The sequence below is a fragment of the Puma concolor genome, chromosome F2 (assembly GCF_028749965.1).
Source record: "Puma concolor isolate L17-30 chromosome F2, mPumCon1.1.hap2, whole genome shotgun sequence".
NCBI lineage: Eukaryota > Metazoa > Chordata > Mammalia > Carnivora > Felidae > Puma > Puma concolor.
The window spans coordinates 35,287,430-35,298,821 of record NC_141684.1 but is presented as its reverse complement, the minus strand read 5'-3'; the positions used below and the strand labels follow the sequence as shown (position 1 = coordinate 35,298,821).

At 46.0% G+C, this 11,392-nt stretch overlaps 1 long non-coding RNA gene across 1 annotated transcript in view; it reads right to left on the bottom strand.

Annotated features, from left to right (window-relative positions):
* The window catches only part of LOC112859470 (uncharacterized), a 41,974-nt gene that overhangs the window by 21,835 nt on the left and 8,747 nt on the right, over nucleotides 1-11,392 (bottom strand). The window lies entirely within an intron of this gene.

Below are 11,392 nucleotides of genomic sequence, written 5' to 3'. Positions count from 1 at the left end.
TACAACTCAACACCAAAGAGAACGCCAAATAATCGGATTTAAAAATGGACAGAGGAACTGAGTAGACTGTTTTTCCAAAGAAGACATCCAGGCGGCCAACAGACACATGAAAAGATGCTCCACATCACTCATCATCAGGAAAAGGCAAATCAAAACCCCAATGAGCTACCCCCTCACACCTGTCAGAATGGTTAGAATCAAAACGATAAGAGATAACAAGTATTGGGGAGGATGTAGGCTCATACGCGATTGGTGGGAACACAAATTGGTGCAGCCACTGTGGAAGACAGTATGGAGTGTCCTCAAAAAAATAAAAAATAGAATTACCATATGATCCAGTAATACCTCTGCTGGGTATCTACCCAAGAAAATGAACACACTAACTCAAAAAGATAGACGTACCCCTATGTTTACTGCAGCATTATTTACCATAGCCAAGATATGGAAGCACATGTAAATACATATATATATATATATATATATATATATATATATACACACATTGTAATATTACTCAACCATAGAAAAATGAGATCTTGCCATTTGCAACAACATGGATGCCTAGAGGGTATTACGCTAAGTGAAATAAGTCAGAGAAAGATAAATACCATGCAACTTCACTTACGTGTAAAATTTAAGAAACAAACCAAATGAACAAAGAAGAGATAAAAATACAGACTCTTAAATGCAGAGAACAAACTGGTGGTTGCCAGAGCAGACAGGTGGTGGGATGGTTGAAATAAAGGGGATTAAGAATACACCTAAGGGGCGCGTGCCTGGGTGGCTCAGTTAGGTAAAGCGTTCAACTTCGGCTCAGGTCATGATCTCACGGCTTGTGGGTTCGAGCCCCGCGTCGGGCTCTGTGCTGACAGCTCAGAGCCTGGAGCCTGCTTCGGATTCTGTGTCTCCCTCTCTCGCTCTGCCCCTCCCCTGTTCATGCTCTCTCTCTCTCAAGAATAAATAAAACATTAAAAAAGAAAATTTTTTAAATGAAAAAAGAATACACTTCATTATGGTGAGCACTGAGTAATGTAGAGAATTGTTGAATTATTATTTGCTACACCTGAAACTAATACAACACTGTATATTAATTACCAGAAAAAAACAATAGTGTCTTTGTCATCCCAGATGTTGAGGGGCATCACAGTGGATGACGTGATCTATTTGGTGCTAACTACTCACTGACCTTCTTGAGTAACCACTAGAAAGTCGTTGGGTCTTGAATTCCTCAAATTTTAAATTGATCATTCTCACTGCCTAAGCATTGCCCGGTGCGCTGCGAGGAGAAAGACCTTTATACCTTCCCGGTTCTGGCTACCTTATTTTTTCTCTACAACTCAGCTCGAATGTCATCTCTTCTGGCAGAATGTCTCTAAGCCCAGAGTCGACTGGTCTAAACTCCCATCTCTGTGCTCTCAGCAATCCATGCATTCTTGTAACACATCCCCACTGTCTGTTCATATCTTGCCCTCTCATCGGATGGCAAACGCCTTTCAAGTAGGGATTGGGATTGTTCCTTGCCTGACTATGGCCAATTCATCCCAGTGCCTGGCAAAAGGGCAAGTGTGTTCAGTAGAAATCAACCCTCTTAGCCAAAATGGAATATTTTTCAATAGACGGTTTTGGAAAGGGAATCTTAGGACTTGGACACTGCACAGACCTAAACCTTCAGAAGAGGAAAGGAAGGCCCTGAAGATGAAATGGCTTGCCCAGAGCAGAGCCACATGTCAGCAGCCCGGCTGACACATGAGCACCTTTCCTGGTGGAACAAAGCTTGTTAGTGACATCAGAAACTATCCCCAGGCTGAGGTCTGCTGGTATGAAATACCCCGAGACACATTCATTAGTCGGTATGGTCTTTCACCCCAAAGTCTAAAAAATTCTTTGGCCTCTGTATTTTCTGTCCTTTTCATTTCTACTAGATATTTTTCTTTTAAAAATTTTACCTTTTATTAATTTTGATTATAAAAGTTTACATGTTTATTGTAGAGATTCTGGAATATGCTAAAAAGTAAAAGAAAGAAAGAGAGAAAATTAAAAATACCCTAGAATTCCATAAGCCAGAGACAGCCGACATTAGTATGGGATATTGCCACGGATAAATCTATGTGACTGAGATCAGGTTATATGTTGAATTTTATGCTTTTTCTTACTGTTGGGTTGTGAGTAAAGTCCTTAAAAATTAGGTTTTCCAGGGCACCTGGATGGCTCAGTCGGTTGAGTGTCCGACTCTTGATTTTGGCTCAGGACATGATCTCACAGTTCATGAGTTCGAGCCCTGCATCAAGCTCTGTGCTGACAGTGTGGAGTCTGCTTTGGATTCTCTCCTCTCTCTCTCTCTGCCCCTACTTCATTTTCTCTCTCTCAAAATAAATAAACTTAAAAAAAAATTTTTTTTAAATCAGGTTTCCTTTGTAGTGTTTGTGCTGGAAGCTTCTCAATCAGTACACTGTACTGAGTTAATTTATAAATAAAAAGGAGCCAATAATGAAATAAAAAGGAAAAATGATACATAATCTATTATTTGTAATAGCTACACTTTAGCCTATCGGAATAGATCACCTTTTCCTAACATCTGGGTGGCTCACAATTTTTCCCTGCAATACATGAAAACTGTGTTTATTCCACCATCTCACTGTGATGAAACATCTCTGTATGAAATCTCGATCTGTATTTCTAAGTATTGCTTTATGAGTCCTATGTTATGTCCTCAACTTTGAAGGAAAGGTTTTAAAAAGGTGAATTATTTTAAAACTTAGGATCGGCTCAAAAGATCATGCTGTTTTTCAAGTTGCCTTAAAAGCACTGATCCCAGGGGCACCTGGGTGGCTCAGTCAGTTGGGCATCCTACTTTGGCTCAGGTCATGATCTCACGGTTTGTGAGTTCGAGCCCCACGTCAGGCTCTGTGCTGACATCTCAGAGCCTAGAGCCTGCTCCAGTTTGTGTGTCTCCCCCTCTCTCTGCCCCTCCCCTGCTCATGCTCTGTCTCTGTTTCTCAATAATAAATAAATGTTAAAAAAAATTATAAATGAGGCTGAAGAGGAAGAGACAGATCCAGATGTGGTTCAGTCTTCTGGAGACACATGAAAAAAAATAAAAAGCACCGATTCCATTTTGGTAGAAAAAGGAAAGATAATTCAATAAACAGCAAAAAATATATATAATAGGGTCAAATGGTGTTAAGTTTAGCTTGTAACATTAGACACTTGACTCTTAATATTTGAGGGAGGGATTGATTTCTTTTTTTACCTAGAGCTATAAATTACATGTTAATTGCAGTTATGTAATGCTAAAGAAGAGATACTGCTTTTTGAACTATTTATGCCATCTGTATAAAAGTTAAATAGTCTGAGGAGCACCTGGCTGGCTCAGAAGAGCATGTGACTTTTAATCTCAGGGTCATGAGTTCGAGTCCCATGTGGGGTGTAGAGATTACTTAAAAAAAAAAAAGAAGTGAATAGTTTAAGTTCAAAGATAAAGTTAACTAGAAAGACTATCTGGTTCTTAGAACAGGGAAGCCAGCTCCTGGATTTAAGTTTGTAGCCATAGGAAAACTGAAGTACAAGAAAGCTGTTTCCCTAATAATCTGTTTACAGAAAAAAACATACACCTTAAGCTTCATCACATAAAGTTTAAATATCTGCAGATTCATAAAAAAATATTTTAAACAAGGTAAAAGCTACAATAAAATTCAGGTTTGAGAGATTAAAAATAAAAGCAAGCAAGAAAAATAGACCCCTAAATGTTTCTATTTTTCGGTTCTACATGTATTTGTGTTGAGGACATTATATCGATACTAGCTTATGGGGATTATACTTTCATTTCACAAACATAAAAATGTATTTTAGTATATTAATATGATCCAACTCTCAAATTTTTGCTTATTATGAAATGAACAGTAAAAATAATTATGAAAAGGCAACCTATACACCTCGAGACAGCTTTCAGTGTGGCACGTATTTTCCAACTTGCCCTGCATCATTTGTTCTTTTTTAATCGCTTGAGGAAACTGCTTAAAAACAGGATTAATGATGGGCAAACAAGATTGCTGTGGAAGTGATTTCAAGGCTACAAAGCAATTTTTGAGCCCCCAGGGGACTAAACCACTGAGACTCTTCAAAACAAAGACTTGTGTTTCAGGGGAGAGCCCCCCAGTGAAGACGGGCTATGAGGCTGTAACGAACCTTCCATGCAAATCTCTCACTGATTTCCAGGAAGCAAGACAATCACCCACTTTCCTGACATATTAATCACTATGTCCTAGGAACCGTGCAGGGCACTTTGCAAACATCATTCCTCCACCCCCGCCCCATGCACAGCCCCGTGAGATAACTGTCATCATGATCCCCATTTCACAGAAAGGAAAGCTGATGTCCGGAGAGGTCTACTCTCTCTCCCAAAAGTCACATGGCAAGGGGGTGGCTGGGATTCAGTTGGGGTCTGTGTGATGCCCTTTTAACTTCCCACCTCTCACACTGTCATATTAGGCATGTTTTAACACTGAGACAAAAAAAACCCAGTAGGAATCAATGTAGGAAGGAGGGTGGAGTCCCCCCAGATTGGATTTCTAAACTAAAATGCAAGAAAGATTCAGTGCTTTGACAGAAGAATATCTAGGTTCTCAGAGGACTCTCCATGGACATGGGGCTTAAGGAGATGAGGATCGTTAAGGCAATAGTGAGTGGAATATTTGAGCTGGCAAACTCCCTTCTCCCTTCGCTCAGCCTCCCCGTGGAGAGGAAGGGCTGCCCTGACTGCTCCCCAGTCCTACAAGTTCCAGGTTGCAGCCTGGCCTCATAATACAGCTTGTCTGCGGGAGGCCTAGGGTAACACACCCACCCGCAGGCTGTGCTGGGGCCACTCGTGCGGGCCAAAGTCCAGGCAGCTCCACCCTGAGGGGAGAGAAGAAGCCCCGTTTCCACCCAAGTGTCCTGAGTCATTCGATCTAATTCCACTCGTGGTGAAACTCACGCTTCACTTCGCCGCTGTGGCTCCTGCCGTCTATTTGACAAAGCCCAGGAGGGGAACAGGATGGGGCAGGGCAGTCAGAGATGGGGTGGGGGCTCCCACCACCCTTGGATTTCAGGTTAAATCTCTTTACCCTCCCTTGACCCTCAAGACCAGAAGGAGTTGGGCTGGTGGGGACCTCTTAGATCGCTTTGGACCTAAAATCCTATGAAATTTATCCAAAGGGGGGAAAAAAAAAGACTAGAAAAAGGAATGAGGGCAGGTCTCCTACCAAAAAAAAAAAAAGGTTTCCAAGGATTGTCACAGATAAATCTTTGGATAATTTGAACTTATAATTATCTTAGGCTTCCAGCTTTATTTACTTCAGTAACCCAAGGAAGAACCACTTGTGGATCCTTTTCATGAACTGTAGCACTGTTTAAGCCTCCACCCCCCAAATTCCCCTCCCTGATTATACTCTCCTACCCTCCTAAATCTAGCCTTCCACCTCACCCAACAGTGAGGTCTTCCATTCCTGCTGTTCCAGCCCTTTAGGAACATGGGTCACTCGTGTCCCTGGGATCGATCTCCCCTCTGTCCTATACCTGCCATCCTTCCCACACAGTCACTATGGTCTAAGGGGGGAAGTTACGGGGACCTATGACTCGGGCCTGGTCAACAGATACTTGCTGCTTACACTGACCGAGGCACTCTTCTAAGTACTTTTTTAAAATATATTTTTTAAGTCTGTTTTTTTGTTTTGAGGAGGGGAGGGGCAGAGAGAGTGGGAAAGAGAGAATCCCGAGCAGGCTCCACACTGTCAAGGTAGAGCCCGATGTGGGGCTCGATCTCATGACCTTAGCCAAAATCAAGAGTTGGTTGCTTAACAGACTGGGCCACCCAGGCATCCCCCTCCTAACTACTTTCTAAATGTGAACTTATTTAGGCTACACGACAACCCTATTGGATGAGTACCATTCGCATTTTGGAAAGGAGAACACTAAGAGAACTTAAATCACTTGCCCAAGGCACACAGCTAATAAGCTGTATTTTCCTCTCACTAGTATGATTGGTTCAGCATTGTACCTGGGAGCAAATAAGAGCCTATATGATGCAAATGCTGGGGCTTCTCCATAAGAGACTTTCGTTCTCACTTGTGCTTGAAGTAGGGTAGATGTGAGGAGCAGTGCAGCCAGCCCCCTGGTGACCACATTCTTTATGAAGGAAGCCATTATAGGACTGAGGGAAAGAAAGAGAGAAACTAAGTCTCAGCAACAAACTGGGAGCCCCTGATCAAACTGTGCCTGAAGGCAGGCCTACTTCTGACTTTTTCAGTTTGGTGAGCTAGTGAATTACTTTTCTGTTTAAAAAAGATTGGTTTTACTTATCTTTGACTTGCAGTGTAAAAAAAAAAAAAAAAAAAAATTCCTAGCTATGGGGCACCTGGGTGGCTCCTTCGGTCGAGCGTCTGACTTTGATTCAGGTCATGATCTCATGGTTTGTGAGTTTGAGCCACCAAAGCAGGCTCTCTCTCTCTCTTTCTCTCTCAATATAAAGAAAACATTAGATTAAAAAATTCCTAGCTAGTACAGCTTAGTTCATCAACTGCATAAATCTGCCTATATAACTTCTCACTATTACAAAGTCAACTGACGAGAAAAATAAGCATGCTTTGATGAATATAAACACTTAAATGCTTAAAAGTTTTGTGTGGCATCATATTATACCACCAAAGTCATGATTCATGCAGATAAGCACCAGTATGCACACGTGTATTGCCTCGATTGTTTTTAAGGCCAACGCAATGTTTAAAAGGCCAATGCAGAACTAAAAATGTCCAAATCAGTGACACCTTTACAAAAAGTCTGCCGTCTGGGGCGCCTGGGTGGCTCAGTCGGTTAAGCGTCCGACTTCGGCTCAGGTCACGATCTCACGGTCTGTGAGTTCGAGCCCCGCGTCAGGCTCTGGGCTGATGGCTCAGAGCCTGGAGCCTGCTTCCGATTCTGTCTCCCTCTCTCTCTGCCCCTCCCCCATTCATGCTCTGTCTCTCTCTGTCTCAAAAATAAATAAACGTTAAAAAAAAAAATTTTGTTTTAAATAAAAATAAAAAAAAAACAAAAAGTCTGCTGTCTGCACAGGGATGGCCTAAATGTGACTCTTCCCTCCATTCTGGTGTAAGCCTCACTTCAGCCCCTGTCAATCTGCGGCGCTGCAGAGCGTCTCTTGATGACCTTTGTTTTTGTAGACTTTTCTGCTGCATCTAACCCTATTTGCCCTCTGCTTTTTTATTCTCTTCCTTTGGATACCTGTTAACAGTTTACTTTGTCTTCTCTCTTTTTTTTTTTTTTAAAGCAATTTCTTAAAAATGTTTATTCATTTTTGAGAGAGAGAGACAGAGTGCGAACAGGGGAAGGGCAGAGAGAGAGAGGGAGACACGGAATCCAAAGCAGGCTCCAGGCTCCAAGCTGTCAGCACGGAGCCTGATGCGGGGCTCGAACTCACGAACCACATGACCTGAGCCCAAGTCAGATGCTTAACCGGCTGAGCCACCCAGGGGCCCCTCTCTTCTCTTTTTTATCTCCACTTTCCCCCACTTGTACATCACAAGGGTTGGCATCTCTCAACATTTTCTTCTCCACAGAATGAAACTTAGTGGATCTTAGGATACAGGCTTAGCTGCTGTGGCAAAAAAGACACTCTCGCCCTCCGGCTTCCCCACAGAGTAACCCACGACACCAGCTCCCACGAGAGACAAGTGTGTTTCCCTTTCACTTGCTAGCCGTCTGTGTTCCACAGACCATCCGGGAGCCGGGTTATTTCTGTCTAGCTCTCCCACCATTCCTACGAGGGGTATCATTGTTTTGGTGATCAGAGCTGCCTCCCCCCCAGCCCCAGTGTTCCAGCCTGTTGACAGTGGGGAAAGAGAATGACCGAAAGGAAACAGTTTCCTTTTTAAAAGGCATGACCTAGGCGTCGCACACATCGCCACTTCCACTCACATCCACTTGGTCACGTGGCCACAGCAAGGTGGGGTGAGGGGGGCGGTCAACCTGGGAAAGAAACATCATCTCAAGCCGGGTGGCCATGTGCCCGGCTCCAACTAGGGACAGTGGATCCCGGCAACAATGAGCAGTCTCTGCCAGCATCCCTGGCTTCTTTCTCTGTCTTCTCTCCCTGGGCACCTCACCCTGTCTCCTTGCAGTGGCTCTGTCCTCCACACGGTGACCCGCAAGGTTCCAGCCCGACTGCATCCCGGGCTGCCCCACACCCAGATCCACCTGCACGCTCTCCCCACGACCTCCCTCTGCCTTCCCTGTCCTCTAGAGGAGCCACCACACTCCTGGTCACTCAGGCCCCAAATGTGGTATCATCAACTCCCGTCCCCAAGCCCTGGTGCCTCGTGCTCCCACATGACTGAGTGATCCCCAGATAAGGGCTCCTGTCCGTTCCTGTCCATTTCCTTCTTCCCACCACCCGAGCTGCCGTACAAGCCTCCTGCCCAGCCTCTCCGCATTCAGGCTCTCCCCTTCCAGCCTGGCCTTACTCACAGCCATCCAAGAAGCGTTTATAAAGTGTAACTCAGACCACGATACTCCCTGTTCAAACCCTTCTTTGACTCCACCTGCCTATGGCTGAAAGTCAGAGCTCCTGGGGAGGCAGTTAACAGTATACCCTCTGGAGATTCTCCCCGGACTCCCAGAGTTACAAACCATAGGTACAAAACCTCTCGCCAGCGGGCCCAGAGCCCTCCTATTTCTGGCTCAGGCTATTTCCTCTGTGGCTCTTCCCGCCTGCCCCCTACCCCGTGTGCCCAGCAAATCCTACCCAGCCTCCAAGGCCCAGCAGTCAACCTCCTCCCATGTCCCTGCCTCGAGTTCCAGCTCCCACCCCACCCCTACCCCCCACCCCAAACACCCAGGCTTCTCTGCTTTTGTGGCCCTTTACTTATAAACTCTTGTTTGGTCCTAGACCCAGCCTGCCTAGATGCGTCCAGATGCCTTCTCCTTGAGGGACAGCCCTGAGCTTTGTCCCTTGGCACACTGTCTCCCCTACACGCAGGGTCGCAGGCGTCTGCTCCTTCCTCTTGCTGCGAATCTAACTCTATGACCACTTTCTTGCTAAAGTGCAAAACTTCCTGAAGGGAAAGGGGACCCGCGGAGGGAGCTAGGTCGCTGCTGAAGCTCAGGGCTCCGTGGTTTTGCACTTGAGCTGGCCCCCGTGCTGGCGGCTGTCCCTGTCAGCGTGACCTAAGAATCAGCTGCTGGGCCCTCTCCTGCCAGCTCCTGCCAGCACAGTGGTCTGCCTTCCAGAGCTGTTCAGCCTGTGGGCTAAATGCTTTCTGTAACCTGATCCAGGGTTAAAAATAACTCAAAGGTCTGACCCACTAAGAGCCTCCTTGGATCTTCCAGGTGGGGTAAGCTTTTCCTGGCAGCGTAGGTGCATGCTTTAAAACGACCACCCCCTCCACCCACTTCACCTCACTTTCACCTACACTGCCGGGGGCCTTGCCTCTCTTGGCCCAGGTTTGGTGAAGGCCTCTGGCTTTCTCCCTCCCTGTGGGGCTGGCCGAGCGCAGTGCGTCCCACCCGCCCCTGGGCTTCCTGGGCCTTGGGTGGAATTGCTGAGGTCACAGCCAGATGTGCTTCTGCTAACAGACGCTGGGCAGACACCCGTCCCCGTGAGTTCTCTTGGCTGAGCGCCCCTTCTCACCCCCCCCCCCCAGCCCCAGCCAGCCTGCCAGAGGCCTGCAGCCAGCAGCCACCACAGGGTGAGCTGAGGACAACCACTCTGCCCTCCCGTCAACCAAGAGTGACACTATCATCTCTGTTCCCTTGGCCTTCTTTCCACCCAGAATCAAGGCCAGATGGAAAGTTCCAAATGGTATTTCTTCAGGAGGTGGCCTTTGGTGGGTAGCAGCAGTGTGGCAAATGGGCTTCTCTTCCTGCCCAGGGCAACAGTCTCATCTTCAGCTAAAGGGAAGCTTCAAGCCTCTGCCATTTGGAACTTGTCCCCAGGCAGCCAATGGAACCTGCAGCTGGGACTGAGACCAGGACAGCCAAGGGGAGGCCTGGCAGTGATCCGGACCCAGGTTCTAGGTGTTCCTAAAGCCCAACGATGCATCTGCCCTTCCTGGGGTCATGGAGCTCAGACATTCCACTTTTAGCCATTTGAATTGGATTTTTGCCAACTGCAACAAAAAAGGACCTGATAAATATATCTCCTAATTGGTCTTCCTGTCTCCAGGCTTGCCAGCATCCAATCCAGATGGATCTTTCTAAGCTGCTGATCTAGACACCATCTTCCTGCCTAGAACTCTTCAGTGACCCCCAGCCATTGAGGAGAATGCCCAAATTCTTCAGCATGGCCTTCCTTAGACTCTGGCATCTGAGCCAACCTTTCCAACCTCATCTCCTGCCGTTTCCATTTCTTCAGTTTACATAAGACCACTCCTTGGTGCCAGAACCATGGGCCATGTGCTCACAGCTCCAGGGCTTGCTTAGACTTTTCCTTCTGCATGAGTGCCGTTTCTCACCAAATGGACACCCACCTGTCTTTTGGGTTCCATCTCCCACGACGATGATGGCGACGACTTTCTCAACAATACTCATACCAAAAACAGTCATGTCCTTAGTTTCAATTTCAAAACACTTGATTAATCCATCATTCAACAAATATTTGTCGAGCACTCCTGTGTGCCAGGCACTGTTCCCAGAGCTGCTGAACTCAAACGACACAGCCTTTGCCCTCATAGAACTTAGGGTCTAGGTGGATGGGAGGTGGGTAGGAAGTATAGACAAATTAGAGTGCTCTTGGCTCCAAGAAACAGACTAATTCATTCAAAGTGGCATAAGCAGGGGCGCCTGGGTGGCTCAGTCGGTTGGGCGTCTGACTTCGGCTCAGGTCATGATCTCACAGTCTGTGAGTTCGAGCCCCGCATCGGGCTCTGTGCTGATGGCTCAGAGCCTGGAGTCTGCTTCCGATTCTGTGTCTCCCTCTCTCTCTGCCCCTTCCCTGCTCATGCTCTGTCTCTCTCTGTCTCAAAAATAAATAAAAACATTAAGAAAAAAAAAATTAAAAACAAAAAACCAAAAAAACAAAGTGGCGTAAGCAGTGAGTGCTATATTATGTAGCATAAGAAGTCAGGAGGTAGGCAAATTGAGAGTTGGTGGATTCAGTGGGTCAGTGATGTCTGGGACTGGGGATATGAGGTAGAATAAGGGACCTACCTTACAGGACTGCTGTGGGATTAAATGAGTTTACACATTTAAAGCAATAGAACAGTCCCAGGCACATAGTAAGTGTTCAGTGAGCATTAGTTATTTATGAGCTCAAAGACGTATCAGCAGCGCATCGGTGAGTGCACGGGTAAGCAAATTGTGGTCTGTTGAGCCATAAAAGGGGATGACATGCTAATACATACTACGATCACGATAAATGTCAAAA